The sequence below is a fragment of the Acanthaster planci genome, linkage group LG11, assembly GCF_054643075.1.
Source record: "Acanthaster planci isolate LZ-2023a linkage group LG11, COTS_SCS, whole genome shotgun sequence".
NCBI classification, from domain to species: domain Eukaryota; kingdom Metazoa; phylum Echinodermata; class Asteroidea; order Valvatida; family Acanthasteridae; genus Acanthaster; species Acanthaster planci.
Window position 1 is genome coordinate 9,277,311 of NC_141787.1, and position 24,631 is coordinate 9,301,941.

General features: G+C 43.0%; 1 protein-coding gene across 3 annotated transcripts in view; it reads right to left on the bottom strand.

Annotated features, from left to right (window-relative positions):
• Nucleotides 1-24,631, bottom strand: part of LOC110983854 (synaptotagmin-1-like) — a 62,788-nt gene that overhangs the window by 33,138 nt on the left and 5,019 nt on the right. For 2 of the 3 annotated variants that reach the window (XM_087143101.1, XM_022243464.2), the window contains exon 2: nucleotides 22,229-22,798. The gene's annotated coding sequence lies outside the window, so the exon portion shown is untranslated. Of the gene's footprint in view, nucleotides 1-8,668; nucleotides 9,373-22,228; nucleotides 22,799-24,631 lie in introns of those variants that run through there. The other variant, XM_022243465.2, reaches the window with a different exon arrangement.

Below are 24,631 nucleotides of genomic sequence, written 5' to 3' on the forward strand. Positions count from 1 at the left end.
TAAAACGGTATTTCCTTATGCTGGTTCTTTTGACACGGAATATACTATCTTTATTTTCTACATCCGTTTTCTGTGAATGTTTACACGATTTTAAGGCCTGGATAACTACTTCCTTCCACAGCCAAACGACCAACAATTTTCATGAACAGTTAAAAATTCCGTCTTCCTCAAGATTTCAGTACATCAAACGTAATTCTTTACCTATTCACGGTGCACAAGCAACTTAGTCCTGTTGCATGCTATGCGATGGGATAACGTGAGAAACAATTAAACTACGGCAAGAACATTTCAAATCGATTTTACGCTTCGATCGGAAATATGGAAATGAAACTCGACCACTGGCTAGAGGAACATAATCATGCCCTCTCGGCTGACATCAAGAAAATCTGATTTCGACCATTTGCAGACTTTTAAAGCTCAGATATGGAGACCCAACTTGGCTTGAAAAATAGACTATTATGCGTGCGTACAGCGAGGGAAATATCAAATAACACGCTCATGGTGATCTCCTGAACATGGCCCACGAATACTGACCGAAACACTGAGTTCAAAACATGCAGACATTAACCTGAATTCGGTAGCCACTCGAACCCAGAAGCCATGCAAATGTGACTGGCTGATATGAACCAATATTTCATGCTCCTCCGTGTTCTAGAGGCGGATATTAATTACCACGGGTCAGTCGGCGCGAGGAACGGTGGCATCCACGCATGGGTAGCGGTGTGTGACATGGTCGTGAATGGAATCGGGCATCTGCCCTGCCTCTCCAGCTCTGTGCAACACAACCACCAGTATTTCACAGCTGAGTACATACTTCAATTAATACAGTCTTTGCCACAGTGGTATGGTCAAAATTATACTGGAGGTCTACGTGATAGCACTGTGATGAAGCACAGTGAAAACTGGGAGGGCACTATGCTCGTGTAATGCGAACACAGTGTGGACACTTTTCAGCAGATATCGGCCCTCTGTAAGACTCTATTATTGCACCCGATCAGACGACCCACCGCTACTTATAAGTGAGGCGAGTCCAGCAATAACTCTGATGCTAATATATTATCGTATGATGCAAGACAGCTGGCAAACTTATTAGTGAGGTTAATTAGTCAGCGTCACAAAAATGTGCAAGCAGAAGGCTCGAACAAGCCTCACTTCTTAGTAGCTATGGGTAGTCGGATCGGGTGCTTATTGATACCCAGCACGATATGCGGTAAAGGGGGCCCCCTAATGTGATGTGCAAGATGTATACCCTAAGGCCATTGTGCCTATTGCACCCGCGTTGGAAATCTGAAAGGCATTCGAAAGATTCCGTCCACACAAAAGACACAATAGAGGGGGCCCCCCTTTGCCGCATATCGCGCACATATGCTTTTTATTCTACTGTTATTCATTTTGTAATTTATCTCACGAAGACCATGAATCCGAGACTATCATCAAAAGCCAAGAAATGCCTTGGCTAGGGATGACCTGATTAAGACGTTTAAGCTTCTCCTTATCTTAAGGACATACGTTGTTTAGCCAGCTGCCCTTACTCCGGTGCTCAGCGTATTTTAACAAAATCATTTAATCACTCTCATCATGACAACACGAAGTAGTACACATACGAAGATGTGTGCACCGCTTCAGTGCGTATTTTACAGAAATACAGAAATATGTTATTTTCATTTTCGCGAACTAGCACTCGGCAGGTGCTCCGTGAGTTGTCGTTGTCAGGAATTGACTTTTTCCTGAATTTAAACAGTTAAAAACGAGTTTTAGAGCATCTTCTAGTTAAGTCACATATTCACGGGTGAATCAAATCATTTTAGACCTTTCAAAGCGTTTTTATACATGCTATGTTGTCAAAATACGCACGCGTGCTACTTCGTGAAAACGAAAATCGTTCGATTATGCATCAGTGTACTATGTGCGCGCGCACATTTGAGTGCTACTTCGTGAGACCGAAATCGTTGTAAACATGGTTTTCACGAAGTAGCACGCAAGTGCAGTTGAATGCTACGTCGTGGTGTTGGTGACTTGTGAAGGGCTGTTTCCATAGAATCTGCTGTTATTTTACGCAGTGGCAAGACCGCCGAGGCAATGACATTTAATTCCTTTGTCCTGACAGAGAAAGGCGATGAAAACGAATCAAATTTTTCTCAATTTCCTGACGGGAGTGTGATGAACTGGGGAAAGGGGGCTCCATCGGAAAGTTCACCTGCAAAGGTCTCAGCTCTGCAGAAGATCAGTGTTCTCAGAAATTATCGAAAAGACTGAAACCCTAACCACGTCAAAGCCCACTAAAGTCCTATGTGAGATAGGCTGCATGGAGATGAGGGTGGGAACTCAGTTTTCAATACTAAAAACTGCAGTGTTTGAGGCAAAGAAGATAACCTGAAAACTGACCAAAATGTGGAGTATTCCACGGAATTTCCTCTCCGAAGAAAGAACCAAGTGAAAGAGCATCCCATGTTGCTCAAGCAAACGTCCCAACACTTCAAACCCGTTGTGTTTTAATTAGCAGCCTGTGGTGCTGAATTTACATAGTCTGGTGTCTGTAGGCCTACGTAGCACAACGAAGACCGTGAAATCTTACATTTTTGTAGATTCCTCGTGGTCTGTGAAATTAACGTCTGCGCAGCAAACGTCTAAAGGTGGCTTTCCGTACGTCCGTTTTTTTTGTGAGTGTGTTGCGTACACGATGCGTTCGTGTGTTTCACTTTCACGGACACAAAAATCGACTCCATTAATTAACATATTAAACACACGTGTGCATTGCGTTCTGCTGGATAGATCTACAACGCTTAATTGGCGCAAGTGTTGACGCGCATATGGAAAGGCGCCTTAATTTAAAACAAGCATGCGTGGAGATTTGACATCATTATATCGCCGTCTGTTTGCTTGTATAGGCCTTGAGGCCTTGTCGTGACCACTTAAAAGTCATCTACTATCAGTCCTTTGAAACAACGAACAAACTTTGCTTTATAGAACGCAGCACACTGCACTCTTCGCACAGAATCAATGTATCAATGTTTCTGGGGGGGCTACGAACTCGTGCGAATAAATATAATAAAATAAAATTCACACTCCAAACCTATTCACTGCCATTTCTCCGTGGAAGCAGCCCTTCCTCTCAACAAAATAAATTCATCCGGGATCGATCGACCAATCAACAAACTTCTCGATTCTTAATAAGACCGCGCCACAAGTTCGAAAGTCGAATCTGATTAGCTGGCGCATAGGCTTGCATTTAATGTGCACGGACACAAACACATCAGACGTGGGTTTCGGCGAACAACAGCTGACACTAGCATTCTTATCCGACTTTCATATCGTAACAAAGAGGCTGATAAGATCTCATGGGAAATGTTTCGTAGGTCTTATCTCGCGGGGATTCCATTATCATGAAATTTAGCAATCCGAGACTAAAAGGCAAGACAAGTTGAACGCTAAGGAGAGCAATGTGGTCACCAGTTATGGCTGCATTAACAACATACGTTTGGCAATCATCAGCATAATTGAAGAAGGTGCAGTAGGTTTAAATAAGATGTAGGCTTGGTAAGAGGTGTGGTTCTTAGAAGAACCAGAGAGAATCACACCTCTTCCAAAAGAGATTGATTCCGCGGTGAACTCACACGCCTACATCTCATGTAACCTTCACCATGCAAAGCTTCAAATCTTACTCAGGTTTAGATAACTATTAGTTAGCGAACTCTGTCGTCATCCTTTTGCGGTATCTTTGATTTTGTTTAATGGGATCGCATACCTCAACTCGCTCTCCCGGTCAGTCTTAAAATATCTTGGTGTTGGCGGGTGCCAGATTTTGTTACATCGGGCGTGTATTGCCGGCCACGGTGGGACTTGTGAGACAATCATTTCAAAATAGAATTCAGGGAATTTCAAAATTTGTGATTGTGGAGAGGGGCAGGAGTGGCAGCTTTCTTTTTTCAATGTTCTCGGAAAGAGGTCTTTCTGGTTGAAGGTAACAGACGCGAGACAAGGTAATATGAGAGTCCATCGGTCCTTCTTTCATAGCGACTGCTTGAAATCGGTTAAGTGGGTGCATTTATGCAACAAATGCAACGATTCTGTCATGGAACAATGCGACACAACACACTACAGTTGCAGGTTGTAATGAAGTCCAAGTTCAGGCCAAGTTGACCTCGTGGGCAGCAGGCCATAAGAGTTCTGACGCGCGCCTTGGTGTGAAATTTGCATACTTAGCAAAACAAAACAAGGATGGCCATTCAGTGCTTTACGACAGTCTCCAAGACACTTAAAGTTGAAACTGCATGCGTTAAATTTGTCTTGGACACAAGTTTTCTGCATCTTTGTTCTGTTCTTCAATGTATGAAAACTATTTGGCGTCCCTGTTACGTTAAATGCATTAATCACACACTTTATTAAATCATTTTAAATCATGCAAGCTATCTTAGACAACCGAGGGCGTTGTTGCTATGATGCCATCCAGGGAAGACATGTTTCAGTGCATGCGTTTTTCTTCGCAAATAACACTACAGCTCCAGCTGGGAAAAAAAATGGACATCCATTGAACATGATACACAAGTCGCTGGCTGGAGGCAGCAGTGCGTGCACTCTCTACAGACGCGTATGCTACGGCCGCACCCAACTGATTTTCATAAGTTATAAAATATATAAGATCAACAAGTGTACATGGAAGTTTGAAGATCAAAGCATATATGGACCATTTAAAAGACATATTTCAATGAAGTCCTTGACACTGCACCTTGGTGTTTCACTAAACTTTATTCAAAACGTTTGTTTTGCTATTTCATCTGTATTTGGGGCCCTTTTGGTTTTCTTATTGATATGAACTTGCATATTCAAGAGCAAAACTGCGATTTAATCCGAGACACTGAACCTCAGTGTTGCATTGAACTGTGCACAATCATTTCTGGAGTTTTATAATTGCTACCAACCATTTTTATTTCCTTTGGCAATTCATAGTTTTATAAGTATATGGCAATAAGCCAGCAAGTAACCTTTTCTCAGAATTGATTTTGAAGATTATAGTTAGGGTTCAACATTTGAACGTGAAAGCATGCAAAACGAACAGTTTCCGCTTGTATTTACATCACACTAACAGAGCCCTCACTTGTTGGGAAAAGCTTGGTCAATTTTGAAAGTTCACTTAGGCCTAACTTAAAAAAATCCAAAGTATTTTTGCGCACTGGGGAGGAGTTTGAACAAGCAGTGATTCTAACTCCATAGTAATGATCTTTTAAGTTTAATGAAGACAGATCAATTCATTATAAGATTGGTTGCATTTCTGAGCAGAAGCCAACGAACCGGCGAATTACCGTTCTGGTGATTTTCAGATTTTACCTAACGAGTTGACGAATAGGTTTGACAGACGTATTCAAACAAAGTATTGCTCATAGAGCCAAAAATACAATTTAGGAAATGATTTCAAAGACCTGTTTTGTATCTTTTATACACAGAGATGAGAAAGTTGAATTAAATATCTTCAACGACCACGCAATAACTGCTTAACCAAAAGCGTGTTTTACTCGAAAACGGTGATATTTTATATTCGTCGGTTCGTCAAATGCGACGATTTCACCAGTGAGCCTGGATCTGGCGCAATGGAGGTATTGCATGGTAGCCATCTTGCATGGTAGCCATCTTGCAGGGCATTCCTTTTGTTCCACAGGGTAACCTTCTTTGCACATAGGCCTACCACGTGGAACAAAAGCAATGGACTGCAAGGTGATGACCATGCAAACCCTCTATTACAACAGCCATCCGGACGAAGCTGGAAAGACGCAAGTCGACACCGCTGAAGTTTACACATTCGTGGAAAGCCTGAAGTGAATTAATGCTCGTACAAAAATCCTCTCATTATCCACTAGGATGGCAGTCAGTTAAATGGAATACATGTACATCGTAAATCTGTTCGGTGAATCACATTAACTACAGTTACGCGAGTGGGCGCTTAACTACTCCCTTGTTAGCACCAATTTCCGTTCGCCAAGTGCAAAACTTTATCCATTAAAGGTCACTTCTTCCCATTGCATCCTTTCCTTCAATGACTGTTTGGACTGCAAGCCTGTAAAGGGGCAGCATTTACACGATAAATAAAACTTAGCTCCTCCTTGTGACTAATTGAATGGTGACTGAAGACGGTGGCTGAGGTAAATTAATAATCAAATTTTCAGATGCGTGGACGTGCCGAATTGCTATAATTACATTCAGTATGGGACTGAACAAAATTAACGACTGTACATGCTGTGTGCTATCCACCCACACACGAAGATACTTCGAGAGGTCAGTGTAAAGCATGTCATTGACTCCACTGAAAGTTCTCTGCCCGAGTGTGCACGGAAAAAAACAACATTTTAGAGTTTAGACACTTTTTGTAACCACTTTTTTTTAAAACACGTTTAACCCTTGCATGTTTATCGAAATGCGTTTAGGAATGTGTTTAAGGATGCTAACCGCTTTTCCATGGTACATGTTCAGCTTTTTGAAATCCGCTTAGCATTCAAACACCTTCCTAATTACGTAACAATAAACCGCGTGGCGGTCAAACATGTTTCAAAAGTGGGCACACAAAATCGTTAAGAAATGTTTGTGAACTCTAAGCGCATTTACGGATCTGAGGGACAATTCAGTATTTAAATGGACCATGTGGTGAGTGTTTGTGAAATTTGAAAGCTGTGGTCTAGCGGCATCGACTTCCCCGGTGCAAAAGTAAACCATTTATTATTTTCAGTGCTACAGCCATTAAACTAAACCAGCTTTAGTTTTTTATTTCCGATGGAAATTTATACCGGTCAGCGTGCTAGTGAAATGATGACATATAGACGACTTCATCAATGGGGTGCATCACTGTCGCTCAAAGGTATCCGAATATTGACGCCACAAAACCTGTCAACCAACACCACATCAAAAAGAACAGACAGTTGAATTTCTAAGCTAAAAGTCAGTGAATAGAAAAAGTGGTAGAATCTCTACATGTCCTTTGACCTGTGATTTGCCCATTTCATACTGTGTACCCTCGTCTGCTGTCAAAATACGTTTACAGAGAACTTGAAATGACACATAACCATGAAGGCAGATCCTAAGGTTAGCTAACGACAGCACGGAAAGACACAAACACTTGAAGTTTTTTCACTCAAATACCACTGCCTGGAAACTGTGCCCTTTGGCCTTTAGTTATGACATGGAGCTATTAGACACACCACACTCGGCTCTCACCGATATTAGCCTCGACCCCTGGACCAGAAAGTCGTTGGCATTTCAGGTAGTGTCAGCAGAAAAAGAGAGAGAGAGAGAGAGACAGCGGGAGGCCCGCCAGTAAAGATGCCGCGGTTAGCAGCCGGTTATAAAACACCTGACACCGAATCCGTGAATTCTTGGGTAAACTGTTTAGATTTTCATGGGTTTGTCGCCGTCGGGGGGCCACGCACGGAACAAGAGACACCGCCATTAAAGCGACACGAATCTCGCTCCCGATGATTCAACAGTCTTGTTCTGGTGACGGTGCGCTGCATCACTCACGAAATGCTGTGTTTACAAGCAAATTGGGAAGGTGACAATACGTGTCGGCGAGCTTATGTTTAAAAGCGAGAATTTAGGGGATCGCGTGGCGTGTTTTCGGAAAGTGATCCGGTTCAAAATTAATGCCTCCTCTTAAAGGTACAATGTATTGCACCTGTCCTCCAAATGAAGTGTTTTTTAAACACTGGATTGGTTGTTGACTTTCTCATGTACACGGGAAGTGGGCCTATATGTTTCTAACAATGACGAATGTGAGAGATATTAGTTTCAAGAGTTGAACACTTCTCAGAGCTCACGATTCGGACTGGTGCCTCGTGACACGAAATGGTCGAACACTGCGATTAGCTGGACTGATGCCCAATATGGCTGACGGTTTGATCACGGTTTTGTCTTACATAAGGATAGCGGGTACCAGTGGCTTAAATATGAATGCATTCCACAATACGGATGGTGAACACTGTTTGCAGAGCGTGCCGGACGAGAAGCAAAAACCCTCATTTTAAAATTCATGCATTTCAAAGATCTCCTCTTATTTCATCTACGAGTACCGTCAGAAAAAGAAAAAAGAAAGAAATCTAACACAGAAATCAACCTCTTATAACTGAATAAAACCAAAAATGAGTAAATTACAATAAATTTACACGATCTTCAATGTACGAAGATAGCACTACGTTTGTGTATTGACTTTCGAGGTATATGAACAGGAAACAGACCAAAAGCTGTTAAAAATTAAATTATCCCACATTACACTTCCCCCCAAAATCGAGGGCAGTGCAAAATCTACCGGTCCGCAGACTATATGCACTTGAATTTCGTCCTGTATGAGAACAAGTGATACTCTCTGAACCGAACAAATATGCTTGTCTCTCAAATGAACAAATGCTTGTTCTTAATAAAAAAAAAGAAAATGCGAAAAAGCCCTTTGCTCTGTCCTTAAGACAGACAAAACCTCTAGTTGGGAGTGGTACTGTCGCGCTGCGGCTGATCAAGTTTTACAAAGCCAGTGAAGTTTGCTTTGAAACATCATTATCGACGCACAGTAAGCTCGATATCGTTTGAATCTAATCCGTAATTAATAACGTCCTTGATAAAGCCCGTGAATAGCTGTCATGTTATCCGTGACGTCAATTGCCGTCTTAACGCGGCTATGCTCGGATGTACTCACGTTCGATTGAAGTTCGTCCACCGATTACGGCGATGAAATACGAGCGGTGGAAAAAAATCCCTTCGCTTTGGACAAATCGAGACTACTCGGTAAATTATCTCCTGCTAGACATGCTGATGCGGGATGCAATGATGCAACAGCCAGCAGCGCGGCCGCCTGTTGTCCAATCCACACTCAGCGAGTCCCAGGGTTCAGTGGAACCGCATCCTTGGAGCTCCCACCTCGCTCGTGTCAGGGGAGAGACGTGGTGGAAATGTCTTCCTTAGCTCGAGGTGGTAAGTCGTGCGTGGCACTTGCAATAGTCACCAAGACACCCGTCAGTGTATCAGATGTCGACGGAGGTGCGTGGAAATTGAGCTCATCCATAGTCACATCTTGAGGATTATGATCTCACGAGCGTCTATAATACTGGGCATGGTCTCTCGACACTACACCCAATAGTTGCTCGGCGTGCACTCCAATGGAGGGTTCCCGTCAAAGGTGCAACGTCCATATGCCGTGAAACTGTTTTTCGTTTCCTTCCCTTACCCAGATGGCGTTACTACTTCCTAGTCAACAACTTGTAAGAACCGACTGCCGGACGGCGGGGGTGAGCACAGGTTATTATGTCCGAAGAGCGCACGGGGCACCGCTCCGCCTCCGTCACTGCGACGTCACAGCAGGATGCACGGGCAGTGGCTCGATGCTGTGCGCTGCGCGCCAGAAGTATAAATGAGAAAACGAGTGGCGCAAGCTCTGGCACATGGAGACAGTTTGCCAGACGGCTGTTTCGAGAGTCGTTTCTTTGCAATGGCTGGCAAATGGTGGGAGGTAGGTCAATGTCACGGTGCATCGATCAATATGTTAATTTCGATGTTGAGTTGGATGAAGGCGTAGAGACTTTTAAAAGACAGCGTTTATCAACGTCAGTCCAGTGGTGTTTATGTATACCTTACTTCTTGACAGAAGGTCTCATTTTAAACTAAGCACAATGAAAACCTGTTCGAACGGTGTTCATCCACTGACTACACGATAGTGAGTGTACACAATACCCATGTAACAACATTCAATATGACTCCTCCATTTATGACGATTAAATTGTCAGTTTTCCACTGACTTTAACAATTAGTTTTGATTTGACATCAAAACAATTTCAAACGCTTTGTTACACAAACTATTAGTTAAACACCGATTTATAGTTTTGCCTTATAAGTTTAATGCAATTTAGGGGAATGAGCAGTCAACCCGGCTTGGACACGAGAAATATTCAACTCAAGTTGCATTTATGACTTTGGTGCCACGCCTCATTCTCATCATAAGTAAAGATGCAGGCCTCATCATAAGCAATAGTGCAGACCTCCCCTTAGCGTATGGGATATACGATTTCAACACTACACGCTATGCTGCGTGGTCACATTGGTGATGGGCTATTCACATGGTAGGGACTATTACCGTAAAATCAAATGTCGATAATATTTTCTTTAAAATTACTTTGAAGGGATTACTAAACTGTATGGATCGTAGGTGTGTCTACAGTGTAATAACTACAACAATCATTTCACAGTGTGTGGTATGTTCACCAAGAAAAACAGGAAACGACGCCATTAAACTTTTGTCTTCACTTCTAGGTGTACGCACATGATATAATACGTTATAATGCAAGTTACGAAAATATTTGGGACCATTAGAGGTGGTACACGTGCGGGATACGTACACGGCTTGGACAAATGGGCATAGCTATATCACTTCTAAATGCAGTCCTGTGCACTTTTACAGCAACTTGAATTCCATATCAACACATCTGTCTGCGCGTGCAAAACAGTTTTGCAGCCACCCATTTCTTTGATTCTTCCTGAGTCTCCAACACACATACCACCATTGTTCCCCTTTTGTTCTCAATCTACACGTTTTACCCAACATTTTCGAGTCACACTTCTTTTTTTTTTTTTTACTTTGAAGCTTTCAACGTTTATCCTTTATGCACACAAGAAGATGAATTTTATATATACTGTTTTGCTTTACGTGACACGTGAATCAATAATATGATGATAGGATTTCTAAATGTCCCCACGATAACTACCGGTAACGTGTTTACAAGCGATATGTGCATGCATGAAAATTGGTATGACATCATAACTTCATGAGCGTACACCATATGGCTATGTGCAGTACACCGTACGTAACAGACAAGATACCTTCTATGGTGTCGGTGCATGGCACAATATACGTACAGTATCACTAGGGGACAAAACGTCCGTCAGTGGCGAACGGGGGTATGCCCCCCACTCAAGGCCTATACCACCACCCCTGTGTCCGCCCCCCCCCGCTCGGAAATTAAAGAAGAAAAATATTACTGACGGTCAGGATTTTGACTGTGACTAAACCCAGTGGGTGCCTGCCCCTCCCAGACTCCAGAAAACGAGGGCCCCCTAGTGCCCCTCCGCAATATGTACACCGGTTACAGCACTGGTGCATGTACACGACAGATAACAACACTCATCGTGTACGAACGCGGTAACGCATTGTAAGATGTACGTGCCATGTAGAGAAATGTGAACGGTGCCAAGTCTTCGTAGTTCAATAAAACAGCAAAACAAAACTTATCGGACACCGTAGTTTTTGCTGTTCACTCTTTGTCTATGTGGACGACGATGATGACATCTGCTGGTGTACGACCCTATGTCTGTAAGGTTGTTGGTATTGAAACTGTCACGTGCAAAAAAGCACGTGTACTCGTTTGACGGCTGTTTGATGTACATTTTTGACTCATATACGCTGACCTTTTGCAGTAATTATGAAGGTTCCTTTGCAAGAAATCTTGAAGCCCTTTTATCCCCCTTCTTGGCTTACAAAAAAGTTCCAGTTGACTGAGGGTGATATATCATGTCAGGATGGTATTACGAAAACATACATCTGCAAAAGCCGGATCCAGATGGTCAACTAGGGATGATCTCTGGACTTAAAGTTATTTGCAAAGGCTGTCTCAAATGTCAGCGTGACTAAGGTCTATGCTATTGTTTCTGAAAAGACAGACCCAGAAAAACCCGCGTTACCGAAAAACTGCTCTGTTGGGAAATCTTGAATGAAGCCAAGAAAATCCCTGGGTCTCCAGAGATAACAAGTATTTGGACATGTCCGGCTGGTTTACACGTAACGACATTTTAACAACGCAGACATTGAAGGGGTTTTATGACCATCCATCTGCATGTATGGAACAAAAAATCTCGGTGTACCGATTCTGCAGCAAAGATCCATATCACATTATTGTTCATTATTAAGGTTCATACAGTACAGTGTCGACCCAAGCAAAGCACATGCACTCTATCAGATTACGGTGTATTAAACAACACGTGCGATATCACGTGCATTCTTCGTTGACGACCGCATTTTCTCTACGAGATAATTTATGCATAATGCTAGTAATAGATCATCTCATTTTTTACGTCTCTCAGTCTATTTTCCCAAGTTACTTTACGCAGAGAAAGACACAAGGAACTTCTCATTGGAACCTGGGCCAAGAGGACTGTTTTTAAACAGTCTAGATCGAGAACAATGAACGCATCTTCTGATAAGCGAGAGGGCATAGTTTCATATCAAGCTTTATCTGAGAAATGACAGAGCGAAGCCGAGATGCGGGTACCGAACATGCACACAGTCCAAGCAAAGTCACTGCGCCACGGCCCACAAGCGACCACTTAACCAGGTTGGCACCAGACCGAAATGAGGCCACAGCCAAAACTGATATCGGTTTTACAACAGTTCACAGCTATATCTCTCGTCACTTTGGCTGAAGCGAGTAGCTCCCTTTGGATTTGAGGACACTTGAACCTAAACCAAACAACATAATCTACAGCATACGGCAGGTGTACAGAATGCTCCGCATTGCCCGTCCACTCTGATGAATACCAACCAAAGTTTCGTCCTCAATAACTCCCATAATTTGGTTTAAAGAATAGAATTGCCAATCTTGTCTAGAATTTGAAGTCTCAGATTGGACAACGGTGATTTTTTTTCGTCGTGTTTAAGAAGTCTTTTTGAAGTATCGTTTTGGTGGTTTGTTGAAGAAGGCTTTATTTATCAACAGATTGTACGCCTTCTTCAATTGTTGTTTTGCCATGGATATGCCTCACAAATAGGCAGGGCGATCTGCGAGTTTAAAACCCGCCCTTGGATAGCTCATTTCTATAACCTCTTTGACTAACGCACCCTCTCGATGACATCGTGAAGGAACAGCATTTGCCTCCTTATTATTACTTTTTCTATTGTCCAAAATGACCACATGACCATTACGTACAACACTCTGAGAACAACATGCGTGTGACCGACTGTAAGGCCTTGATTTCAAGTCCATGTGAGATATAAGACACTCGGTGAACTCTGACATTCCCGGTCATTCATCGTTAACAGCAAACAAAAAAATTGAAACGGCAAATCGAAAATGGAGAAGGTTACTTGTAACGCAAACAGCAGGAGGAACAACAGGGGAAATTATACGTCCCGCGGGCGGTGTAAATCACGCAACTCCCGACAAAGGTCATCTGATTGGATTACACCATTTATTTTGACAGAGGATGCCGTGATGCAAATGGTAACCCGCGTTACCATGGCAACCACTTACAACGATAACCGTGCAATTCTAAAGGAGCCTTGTCGATACCCGAAACGTAATACATTGTTGCGCTGCCTATTGGGGGAGACTGGTTACCTTGGAAAGAGACACTTTAAAGCTTTTGGATGGTTTTCAGCAAAATGCCGAGACGAGGTACTTCATGGAACTAAAACCAAGGAAAGCAATAGGCTGTCTGAATTAGACGCAGGTACTGGGAAAGATTCGGAAGAGAAAGCAGCGAAAGTCACTGCAAAAAAGGAATTTTCATTTGTTCTTTTATTATCACTATAAAAAAGGTGTTTTGAGACTTAATCGCATGTCTCATAATAGACTAGCTTCCAAAACGGCTACTTTGATGAATCCAACTGCGCCCACTGAAACCATTCAGCGATGGACTTGAAGTGTTTAGTTTGGAAACAGATTTGGTAGTGAATGGTCGCTGAACAAACAAACGGGTATCGGTTACTTGACACTCCCGCGCCCAAGACAAATGTTCCATATAGGGAGGAGCTTGACATTAAAGGAACGAAATAACATCGAAGTCCTGGAAAAACAGAGGAGTATTTTTGTCTTCTCTTTCTCTTCTGAAGGGCCGTCTTAAGTTACACTCCTATCGAAACTGACTTGTCTTGAGTCCAGCAGAAGCTGCGAACGGAGAACCGAGGGCTTACTGTGCGACGAGAATTCTGCAAGTCAAAGAAATGCCGTCGAAGTCTCCGAAAATAGACTCTTGTGACGCAGCCGGCTTAACGCGGCACAGATGCGTGCAATGACACCGCCACTGCGTCGGACGCACAGATACATTTCTTGTTGTTTTCAAGAGGACCTCTAGGTTGGTGCCGGTTGTAAAATAGGGTTTGGTCCCTTGGCTGTTCCTTGAAACGGGGTAAATCAACACTGACGTAGGAGATGACGTAAGCACGGGGACTGAAGTGTATTTTCACTGAGATACCATTTCAAAAAAATATTTTCCAATTTTTGTTTGCCTTTAAAGCTGACTCCACCATTGAGATAATATTGAAAGTGTTCACATCCACACAGCGCAATAGCAAACATGAGGGATAGCATTTACTCAGATGCAATGAGTAGGGCCTGGGAACACTTGTTGCGTCTGATGAAGTAGTGTTGTTGAAACGAAAGCTCGTGCAGTTTTTATGTCTTTCCAGTTACTCTATCCTCCTCGAGCAGAAGCATTCCTCATCGGTTGAAAAGATCCATGTTGGTCGCGAGTGCTCGTTTTGTTTGTATGGCGACGCGACAATAATGCGTGCATTTCATAGTCGTTTGTGAACCAGCGAAGTGCGGCTCCTACCAACGGAGCCTGCGTTGCAAGGGAAATTGCGCCCTCCCTTGGTCCAGCTCGGGGCTCCTACAGCTCATACCCCATTTTTGCCATTGTATATACAGACACGGCTATCTACATTTTTTACAACCACGGTAAGCTTTCAAAGCAGATAATCTCTTTTACAAGAAAAAGTGCCTCCAGAAACTTGTACATTAATTTAGTGTGTCTATATTTACATCTTCTGATTAGGTGAGCTAGTGTTCAGATTCTTTAAGGCTGGACCAGAACCATACAGGACGCCAAACTGCGAACTTCACTCACTGAAACCACAATTCCAATGCACCAATTTTCAACAATACAACCGCACTGGGAAGACAAAACACTCAGTGGCAGGTCGTTTTGCTGTGGGCGGTTTTACAGGAGATAAGATGAGACAATAATACGGTAAAGAAAAGTAAAGGCTAAAGGATTTTATCCCATTTTAATACCGCTCATGCAGGGATTATACGCTTAGACCTAAACTAAAAGTATTTGTGATTTATTCTGAAATGTCATTTACACTGTTCTCGAAACCTCCCTTGCATTGTCTATTTATAATCGCGAAATACCAAGGAATACTTTGATACAAAACTATGGATCAATTGAAAGATGTAGCAATTCAGTTATAATGTTTTATACTATAAACGATGACAGTGGTTAAACTAGACTAAAATATAGAAAAAACCTAAACGAAAACCCGAATTAGTTAACCTATCTTTATAATTCTAATCGCATCAGGATAGCAGCGAATATTATTCCAAAATCTAGCAGCCATCTAGCATCTACCTGGGCTTCACAATAACATCGGGCGCATGTACGTATATTCCTTCCAGAGAGATGGATATTGTATCTACATAGTTAATCCATTATTAGTGTATCAGTACAGCCATCAGTCGGGAAAGCACATCGACAGCATAATTCACTGAATATCACCCGTCTGATGTCAAGACGTGGATATCCAGAACTCGGAATAAGGTTGAGATACGTGTTCAGGCTATTAGGGGAAGCTATTGGCCATAGTCCCCCGAGGCCAGGAATATCCTGCCGAGTTCGGGCCCACGGCACGGCGTCATGCCAGCCTCATAAACGGGAAATTGCCTCATTTTCGAATCTTCATTAGCGCATACATTTTTTATAACAGTGAATTTTAATGCTACAAATTACACGTCGTTGCTGGCAGCTATATCACAGGAAATCCCTCAGATATGAAATGTAATGTGATGTCGTTGTTGATGAGCATGGTCGTGAGGCGAGAGGTTTCTATAATCAGGGCTGTATTATAGCATTCGGGGGTGAGTGGGTAAGAAATAGTGTGGGCTGGTCCGGTTTATATACACTCAAGGTATATTACATGGTTTTCGGTTTGTCTCCTTTTTAAAGCAACATTTTCACTGCCTGTGGTGGTCTTTTCAAATGACCAATTTGCTTAGCGAGTGAAAATCTCCGTGCGACTCTCAGGGAAAATTTGGAAACATTAATATGCCACATCGCCAACATCCACTTCTGGAAGCCGGGACAGGGTCTGAATCAGGGGGGTGTAAATCCTAGGAGATGGGGGTACCGTAAATATACCCTACCCCACTTTTTGTACCATGGCAGATGGGATGAGCTATTGAATCTCTTGGTGGGACAATATTGAGGTAGATTTTGAGGAATTATTAGACTGCACAACAACCAAAATACATTCAATAAGACGGAAGAAGAGGGATTTTTCTAAAGGTTCGAATACGCCGTTTTGATGTAAGGTCCAGGAATGTAAGAATATATACATGTACATTGAAGATGAACATTGTTATAATGAACAGCTACCCCTTATGTCACATAAAATCAGCACCCCCTTCAAATTTTCATGGCCGGGCAATTATTGGATTCACGTCACCCCACTCCCAACCCCAGGTCCCAACAAATATTTACGCCACTGGTCTGAATTTCCACAACCGTAAGTCGGTCGCTATATACGTTACACAGCAGATGACCTCCGAGTGATGTAACGGCTCCGAAAAATCCCGCCTTCTGCCCGGCCCACAGACGAGGCCTGGACACATACTGAATCTACCTCATTTATCTACCTCTATCTCATTTATCAAAGTACAGGAAGGATATTTTCATTTGGTTGACGAGGCAACACCACCTAATTACCTCCTCGTCAGCTCCTGCGCGAAAAATTAGCTAAAACCTTCAAGGATTGTTGATCAACTTCACAACATGCCCGCGTCGGGCCGCTATAATTACACCCGGGAAAAAGGCATGCTGTGCGTCATACAAGGCCTCAAGAAATCCCACCAGCTGATAGACATTTCCTATCACGAATACAATGGAAGATCTTTCCTTTTAATATTTAGGGGGGGGTTGAACTTTCTAACTTTCTTCTTAAATTTGGATTAAAGTTTTTCGTCGGATTACTTTTACACTAACAAGTGCGCATGCGGTACCCTCGTAAAGAGCCAATCCAATGCATGCACTTCCGTAAGAGCTCCGGTCATTAGCTCACGAACGAATAAACAACTTGGACACTGCAATGAAAACGCTACAGAAGACTTACAAGTCCAATTTGGCAAAGTCACAAATTGTGCCCAACAAGTCCCTTTTATACAGATGCTTTTAGCCGGAATGGACGCTTGCGCCTTTAGCGGCAGTTCCTCGACAAAATGCCTTTTTTCCACTCACAGCGGCTCACGTCATCAAAAAAAGGGGGATTACTGCGCGTCAGCTGAGTCGCACAATCTCCACAAATCGTTCATTACATTACCGCCACGGATGGCCAGCACAGGCAGTACATTAAATGTCCCACGACCTTTTCGCAAATCTCTCTTTGACTTAGTGGTGTGGGCTGGGTAGCTCAGTTTCCATGATAACCACTAGTCTTGCTCATCCACAATCAGAATCTCCGCGTGACGTAATCAGCGAAACCGGGTGGCATTTTGGAACGTTACTTCCCACCACCTCTATAAACCACTTTGATGTCACACGAGATTCCCAATTTTATCAGCATCATATAAATCCATCCGATAGCAAATTGACGTTAAATTCTTCCAGTAGCGAATTGGACATCACGAAAGGTCACGTGCAGCAAAAGCTCGCTCGAGTTGAAATATGTTCAAGTTGTGTGCATTCGGAGCGCAACTATTTGATCTGACGTCACAAATTCTTTAGTTTTGCCATACCGAATAGGAGTGTCTCTCGACAAACTCATGTGGCACCCCTTCTCTTCATAATTACGCTGAGAATCAATGAAAACGCAGCGATAAATTATAAAGATATGAATAATTTATACAGTCAACTGTCCTTGTTTCGCATGATGAGTTGTTTTGCAGTTTATACACTGTAAAAAAAGTTGGGCAAAACAGTGTTGGGCATTTCTAATTTGCCCAACCTTGGTTAAAGCTACATCACTGTTGGTCAAATATTGACCAGATATTGGGAAGAATCTGCCCAAAGGTTGCTAAGTTGATATTTTTACCAACATTGGGCAAAATACCAACCCAAAATTGACCAACCTTTTTACAGTGTAGAGACAATTGACCATGCAGGCATCAGTCATGTCACTTGTTTAATCCACGCATCGGTAGTTAAATGTGTCCCCTGATGTTGGTCAGGCAGTGCCTGTCGGTGAAACCCACAGACCAGAACGCGAAAGGCGATTGTCATGATGGTCCCGTACCAAAACGTAGACTTGCGTCACGGACCTAAGTATCAGCTACAGCCGAAGATCGAGACAAAGACGAGGCACAGGAAAATATTTCGGCAAAGCCGGACTCCTATTGTGCAGCAATAATATCGAACACTGGACAAATTAGTTAGCCAATTTAACAGACAGTTAGACCAAACTCACTTTATCGTGGATTGTAAAAATCTCTTTTTACAAAGGTAATGATACTGAAATACAAATTAGCCGCATACACGGTTAAAGACACAAAAGCCTGATATACCAAAAAAACTACAAAAAGGAAGGCGTGAACACGTGCTCCTTAGCCCTACATGCGGAGATTTCACAAGTTAGACCACACTTTGAACGATCGTCTCCAATGAGGTCCCAGGTGGGAGGTATACTGGTACCTGTCTCGTTGCCTTCCCACTCTTTTTACGAGTCTTTGCGGGAGTCAAAGTACATGAAACCCTGGACAGGACACCGTAACATCAACAGTGCGTTCCGCGGGACGCCTCAGTACCAAAGAACTGGTTTCAAATTAACCCGAGTAACCTGCACGACACAATAGGAGGGCGTTGTTTGTTTGTTTGGCTAAATCTTTCGTGTTTGCTGAAATATGCCCGTTTCAAAGAGCGCCCGTCTATTGTGTCGGCCACACCTCAAATGGTCTAAGAAACAGCACTGCAGCAGCAAAAACAAAACGCACGGAAAAACGCAAGCAGGGGATGCGGCGTAGGGCTCTTGGGATCTTTTGTCCCCCTTTTCCACTTCTGCACACAGGGACGCCTCATGACAAATTTCCTGACGAAATTGGCTCACTTCTCAGACACAGGCTAAATCTGTCACCGTCAGCCAACAAACCTTTGGATTTGAACATCACCTACAACGAATCTGCCTCGTCCACTCGAAATCATGCGATTCAAATTTGTCCGAATTAAAGCGAGTTGCATCTATCTAATTTCGAAGGAATCACCCCATCCCGCACAGCTGTGTATTTCTAGCACGTCTTGTGCAGTGCGTCGCCGAACACTTTCACACATCGGCAGCCATTCGCTCGCCATTGCGTGAAACCCCCGGCAGTTTGGGAACACAGAATATTACCAGTCAACTGACGGGTGCTATATGATGGTCATTGCCATGGAAACACATCATTATAGCATTTGCGGTAGCGAGAATAATGCATACATTACGAGAGAATCGCAAGGGTACAGCAGCCGTGCGCAAGACATGCATCACCCCGTGGCAGGAATGAGTATAAGGAAAAGCGAATGTTTGTCGAATGTGCAGAATACTGGTACCTCTCGATCAACGTGTGCCTTAAATAATTAAATATCAGATGGGGCAGCCGAGGTCTACGTATCGTTCCCACTACAACATTCCCGCCACAGACCCACACTAAAGATGAAACCGCGGGTTTTCAGTCTGTCGTCAAGTCGAGCTGAAAACAGCTCGGAAATGTCATGCTTTCGACCTAGCTCTATGGTTCGACTGTGAGCGTAGAGACATTTTGTGTTTCCGAAGCAGCAGATTAGTAAAAGGCTCCCAAAGCTTTCAGCATGTGACAGATTGATGACTCCCTTTGGGGCCATTTACATTTACAAGGCTGGCCGTGGCCCGCCAAGATAAAAACCACCGTGGAAGCCCAAATCCGTCAAACGGTATATTCCCACTCGGCAACAAGTCCTGGCATGGTTCCCAACCCTCCCACGCGGAGAGGCTTGTATCTCGCCGGTCCTCGGTCCCCATGGCAACATCCAATGCACCGGACCAATCTCTAATTCCATTTGTGGGAGTACAGCTCATGTATTTGACACCTCTTAATGCCATTTCTTATCATGATCATCAGCACACCCCTCCGGCTCTTGCATGTTTAATATGGCTGCTCAGAAGCTCGACGGAAACTCCTTGAATTTTAAAAACCTGAAATACTACTTAAGTATAGTACACGCCATAATTTACACGGTCAATGCATTGCCGTTAAAACAATTGCAATAATAGCAGTAATAGTAAGAAGAGGGACGTGTAAAAAGGAGCTCCATGGTAAGGCTAAGAGTGACAGTAACCAGCTTAACAAACCTAGCTCGTTAGCAATCGAAAAAGAAACAGAAGTGACTTGATCAGCCTATATCAGTGCTAGTGACAATCGAACCAAACCAGCCTCAAAAACAGCAGCTACTTACACACTTGCAAAAGAATATGGAACAACATACATTAACTGCTGCACAAGTGCAAAGGCGACGACAGCAGCTACGAGCAGTGGAAATAGTGACAGCGACTGGAGCAACGGCAACACGGGTAACAGAACTGACGATAATACGAACAATGAAAACGGCGACGGTGTTTAGTACCAGTGAGCTTAACACCGAACCGTAACTGCAGCTCGAGTGACAAACGGCGAGCTTCATGTACAGTACTTTCATAAAACGTAGTTTTCTTTTTCACTTTGTGTGCGTATTAAAATCCCTGATAATAGAATATAGGCAGACATTCCGGGTCAGCGCGACAGGGAAAAAAGGAGTTTTCGTCTTCTGCATTTTCAGCACAATCTGAGCTGAACTTTGCATCCACTCCTCAAATTTTTAACCCAATTCTTGACATATGGCGCTCGAGCCAAATGAAGTTAGAGAGTTAATCATCATCTCACCGTCTTCACTAGGAATGGCTTGCCTGGGGAAGGATTTGTTATCCAGTTGCCCTCCACAGGTTAGAACCGGTCATCCATCAACTCTGCCCACTAATGAATTCGAATGACAGAGGCATTGGGAATACTAATTTGCCGCGCTGCAAATCCTAAAGGGCTTTTGTCCATGGCTGTGCACAATAATCGCCATCAGCACCAGCGTTCTAGGCAAAATGAATTGGTGGTTTCATGTTGTCATCATGCGTCTAAATGATGAGAAGCGAATCGACGTCAAATATCCAGAACAGATCTATCCAGAACACATCCCTCTCCAACAGATTCAATTAAAGTAATTAATTATGCCTGTATGAAATGCGATGTCACGCGTAAGCAATGGTGAAAAGCTCCTTGCATGCAGGTGGCAAAGTGGACTGGGTTTTTTTTTATTATTTGCCGGAGTGCACGTCATGGTATCATTGAAAAAGTGCCTTTTGACTATCCATTTTTGTTATTTTTTGAGAAAAAATGGACACTGACTCACATTTTACCCACTTTTTGGCATGTGGATTTCACTCATTTGTTGTAAAAAAACAGCCAAAGACTTGTAATCCACTTTTGCCTTACACGCTGTGAAAAGAGTAGTCCAATGCGGCAGGGAATTGAGGCAACATGGACAACTGGACACGAAAAATATGTTGTGTCCAAGACGTCTACTCCTAACGTCCGCTTCATATGAAGGCAACATTGTATTTTTCATTCACTTTCTAAACTAAATTCTAGATTTCGTCAGGAAATTAAGTAAACGTTCACAGGAATTACGTTTCAAGTGCTGATAAGGTAAGGGTGCTTCAAGGCCCGGGATCAACATTCGAAGCAGTCTATTATGTAAGCTATAAATGATAACATTTCCCATATCTCTTTCCCACATGCACAGGTATCTTTGAAATTCATATACACAACGTGAAAGTCCAGTACCTGGGCCGTATACTGTACAGGCATCATTGACAGCAGGTACTGCTCTTCATGCATCCTCATATTGCATCAGTTCAGACTTTACCAGCCTATTTGTTGAGTCTGTTTCACCTACAAACCGTGTGTGTTCCCTGACAGCCAAAAACACAAACGTACATTGTGCAAGCCTTGTGTGGACTATGCCGTGTCCACGCAATGTATCCTATATTAATTCTGAAAAACAGTTTTAGAGGAATTGGAGGGATAGGGAAGTGTTATGCGTAGAGGAAAAGTCAAGGAAAGCATCAACAAAGATCCAGCTCAGCTGAGTGTTCACAGTGCAAAAGATGACTATTTTCTCCAAGTTTTGACAACACGAAACACAAAACAAACTAGGTACTGTCAAGGAAAGTAACAATACTTCTCACCTGAACTTGATCGCTTCCGAACCCGCCCCGTCATCAGCTGTTTTTGAAATACCATTCACGCGTTCTTGTACTTATCGGTGCCCCTTGATTCACAGTGTTAAAGTTCAACGTAGAATACAGAGAACAGACAGCGACTTCGCAAAAAAAGCCGCCCTTCGAAGTGTTGACGATGATAGGTGCAACGACTTATATTCCACTGCAACAAGTCGTTACCGCTTCAAAGCTCACACAAAAATCCTGTTGTACGGGTATGTATCGTTGCACCGAAAGGCATTCCCGCATCTAGATATCTCACTGCTGTAGTTTATGCACAATCATTTTGGAGATTGAAATCACTCCTTTTGTAAACGGCTGCAGACCTCCTTCACTTTCACGGCCATTTCACCACTATTATGAAGTGCTTTGGTCAGGTTCTGCTGCTGGCAGTGTAGGTCTAGGTCACTGGGAGCAATTGGCTATTGGTATTGCTGCCGCACTCTGTAGGTCTCCGTTCGTCAGGGGAACTGAAGGTTTTGTTTCGATGGCGAGGTGGTGACTTCTCTGGTGTGACGGCCGCTGCACGGAGGACAGCTGCAGGAATAAAGCAAAATACCGGCACGTCATTTTGTGAAACGCTCGGGTGTGATTCGTTGTATGACAGCAGTGCAAAGGACACGCGCGAGCACACGACAATCGGTAGGAGAATGGAAGCTTTCGCTCGGGAACATTTATCCAGTGAATAGTTGAACTCTCGTAATATAAATGCATTTCCAAAGTCCCCATTTAAACCCAGGAATGCGCTGTGAGCACAACACCAGTTGGCTCGGTGAATTGGATTAAATTGATTTCAGCACACGGGTATTGGGGCTATAGTGTTCCAATTCACAGTACCGTCATCAATCGAGGGTTATACACACAGAGATATCATCTCTCAGGGATTTTCATTCTCATTTATCAACGATAAAAGCAACGTTTATCTCAGTGTACAGAGAGCAAAAAAATTACCCTTGTTATTCGAAAGGCAAAAAGCTCTCTCAGTGCTGGAGCATTGTTTTGCTCAATCGTCGTGGGTCTTGGGAAAAGTGGACATCTCCTTCCCCTCATGTTTGATCAACGCCGCGCACTATAAGCGCGTACAATGCAACCTCTGGTCGTTGTTGGTACATGTTTATGTATGTAAAATATAATCAGTGTTATGTGATGTCAATATTGACGAGAGGAAATAAATTGGGAAATAAACAGGGCGCTTTTTGCAGCAACAGTCTCTGTTTTAATAAATTAAAACCTAAAAGAGCCAGGGCGGAATTAGGGCCCCCCTCAACATTTTTTTCAATATCTCTGCAATGCATTTTTTCAGGCTAGGAGTTGAGCCTTTAAGGAATTGTTTAGGGTAACTCTTTGCGGTCATTTTGACACCATTTTGCAAGTGTGATTCAATTCAGCAGAAAACCTAACAGCGAGGAATCAAACCTATTTATGCATGCGTTTTTCTCAAAACAACTCTAAACCGGCATTGATGTTTTTGCACTGACACGGCGACATGACAACACTTTCCCTTTCTTCGAGTGAGTAAGACCTTCTTAAAAATATTCATAGTCATTTAAGCAGAACATGGCGACAATTGACAGATTTTTCTCCCGTCTTGACACCACAGCAATAGAAGTACGTCACGGAAATTTAAATATAATGAATATTAATAAGCAAACTTTTGATGACATTAACCTAAGTGGGGTAGCCTATTAAAAAGCTCCTTTTATGCGCTTAAGGGCAGTAGAAAGTCAAACAAAATATGACTCCAGGTAAAATTTATTTCGTTGGCCCTATGAAGACATATGGTGAGTGAAATGAGTGGAAACTTTCAGTAGAATGCAGTGAAGGCAGACATCTCGCGAATATCTGCTCATGACATATCAAGTCAGTCGAGGTTGCCCCAAACCAGCAGGTGCACCGATTGATTACCAGTGTATCTTTCAAGGTTCTCTTCTGTTGAAATGCCACCTGTTTTGGCTTTATCAAGCAAGAACAAATACTATCTAACGTAAATATAGGTTTTCCGGGCCTAATTCATTTCGTTGGCATTTGAATTTCCATCTACGTGCTTCCGTATGGCTGCGGTTCGACAAATCCCTTCGTTCCCGCGCTCCGTTTCAGGAATTCGGGCATTCCAATTCAGCCGTGCAATTTCCTTTTTGACAAATTCGACTCGTCATTCAATTCAAATACGTACAGCCGTTGCGGAGTTTCGCCAGATTGCTCAGAAAGGCAAACTTTACCCTTCATTTATAACTGCCGAGCGGGCGACCAACATGGTACAATGAGAAATCAAAAGACGCACGAAGGATATCAGTTTTCATGGATTCCTCAGATGAGCATTATTCAATCAAATTAGGTTTATTGCCTTGCAAGTGGAATGCGCCATGACAG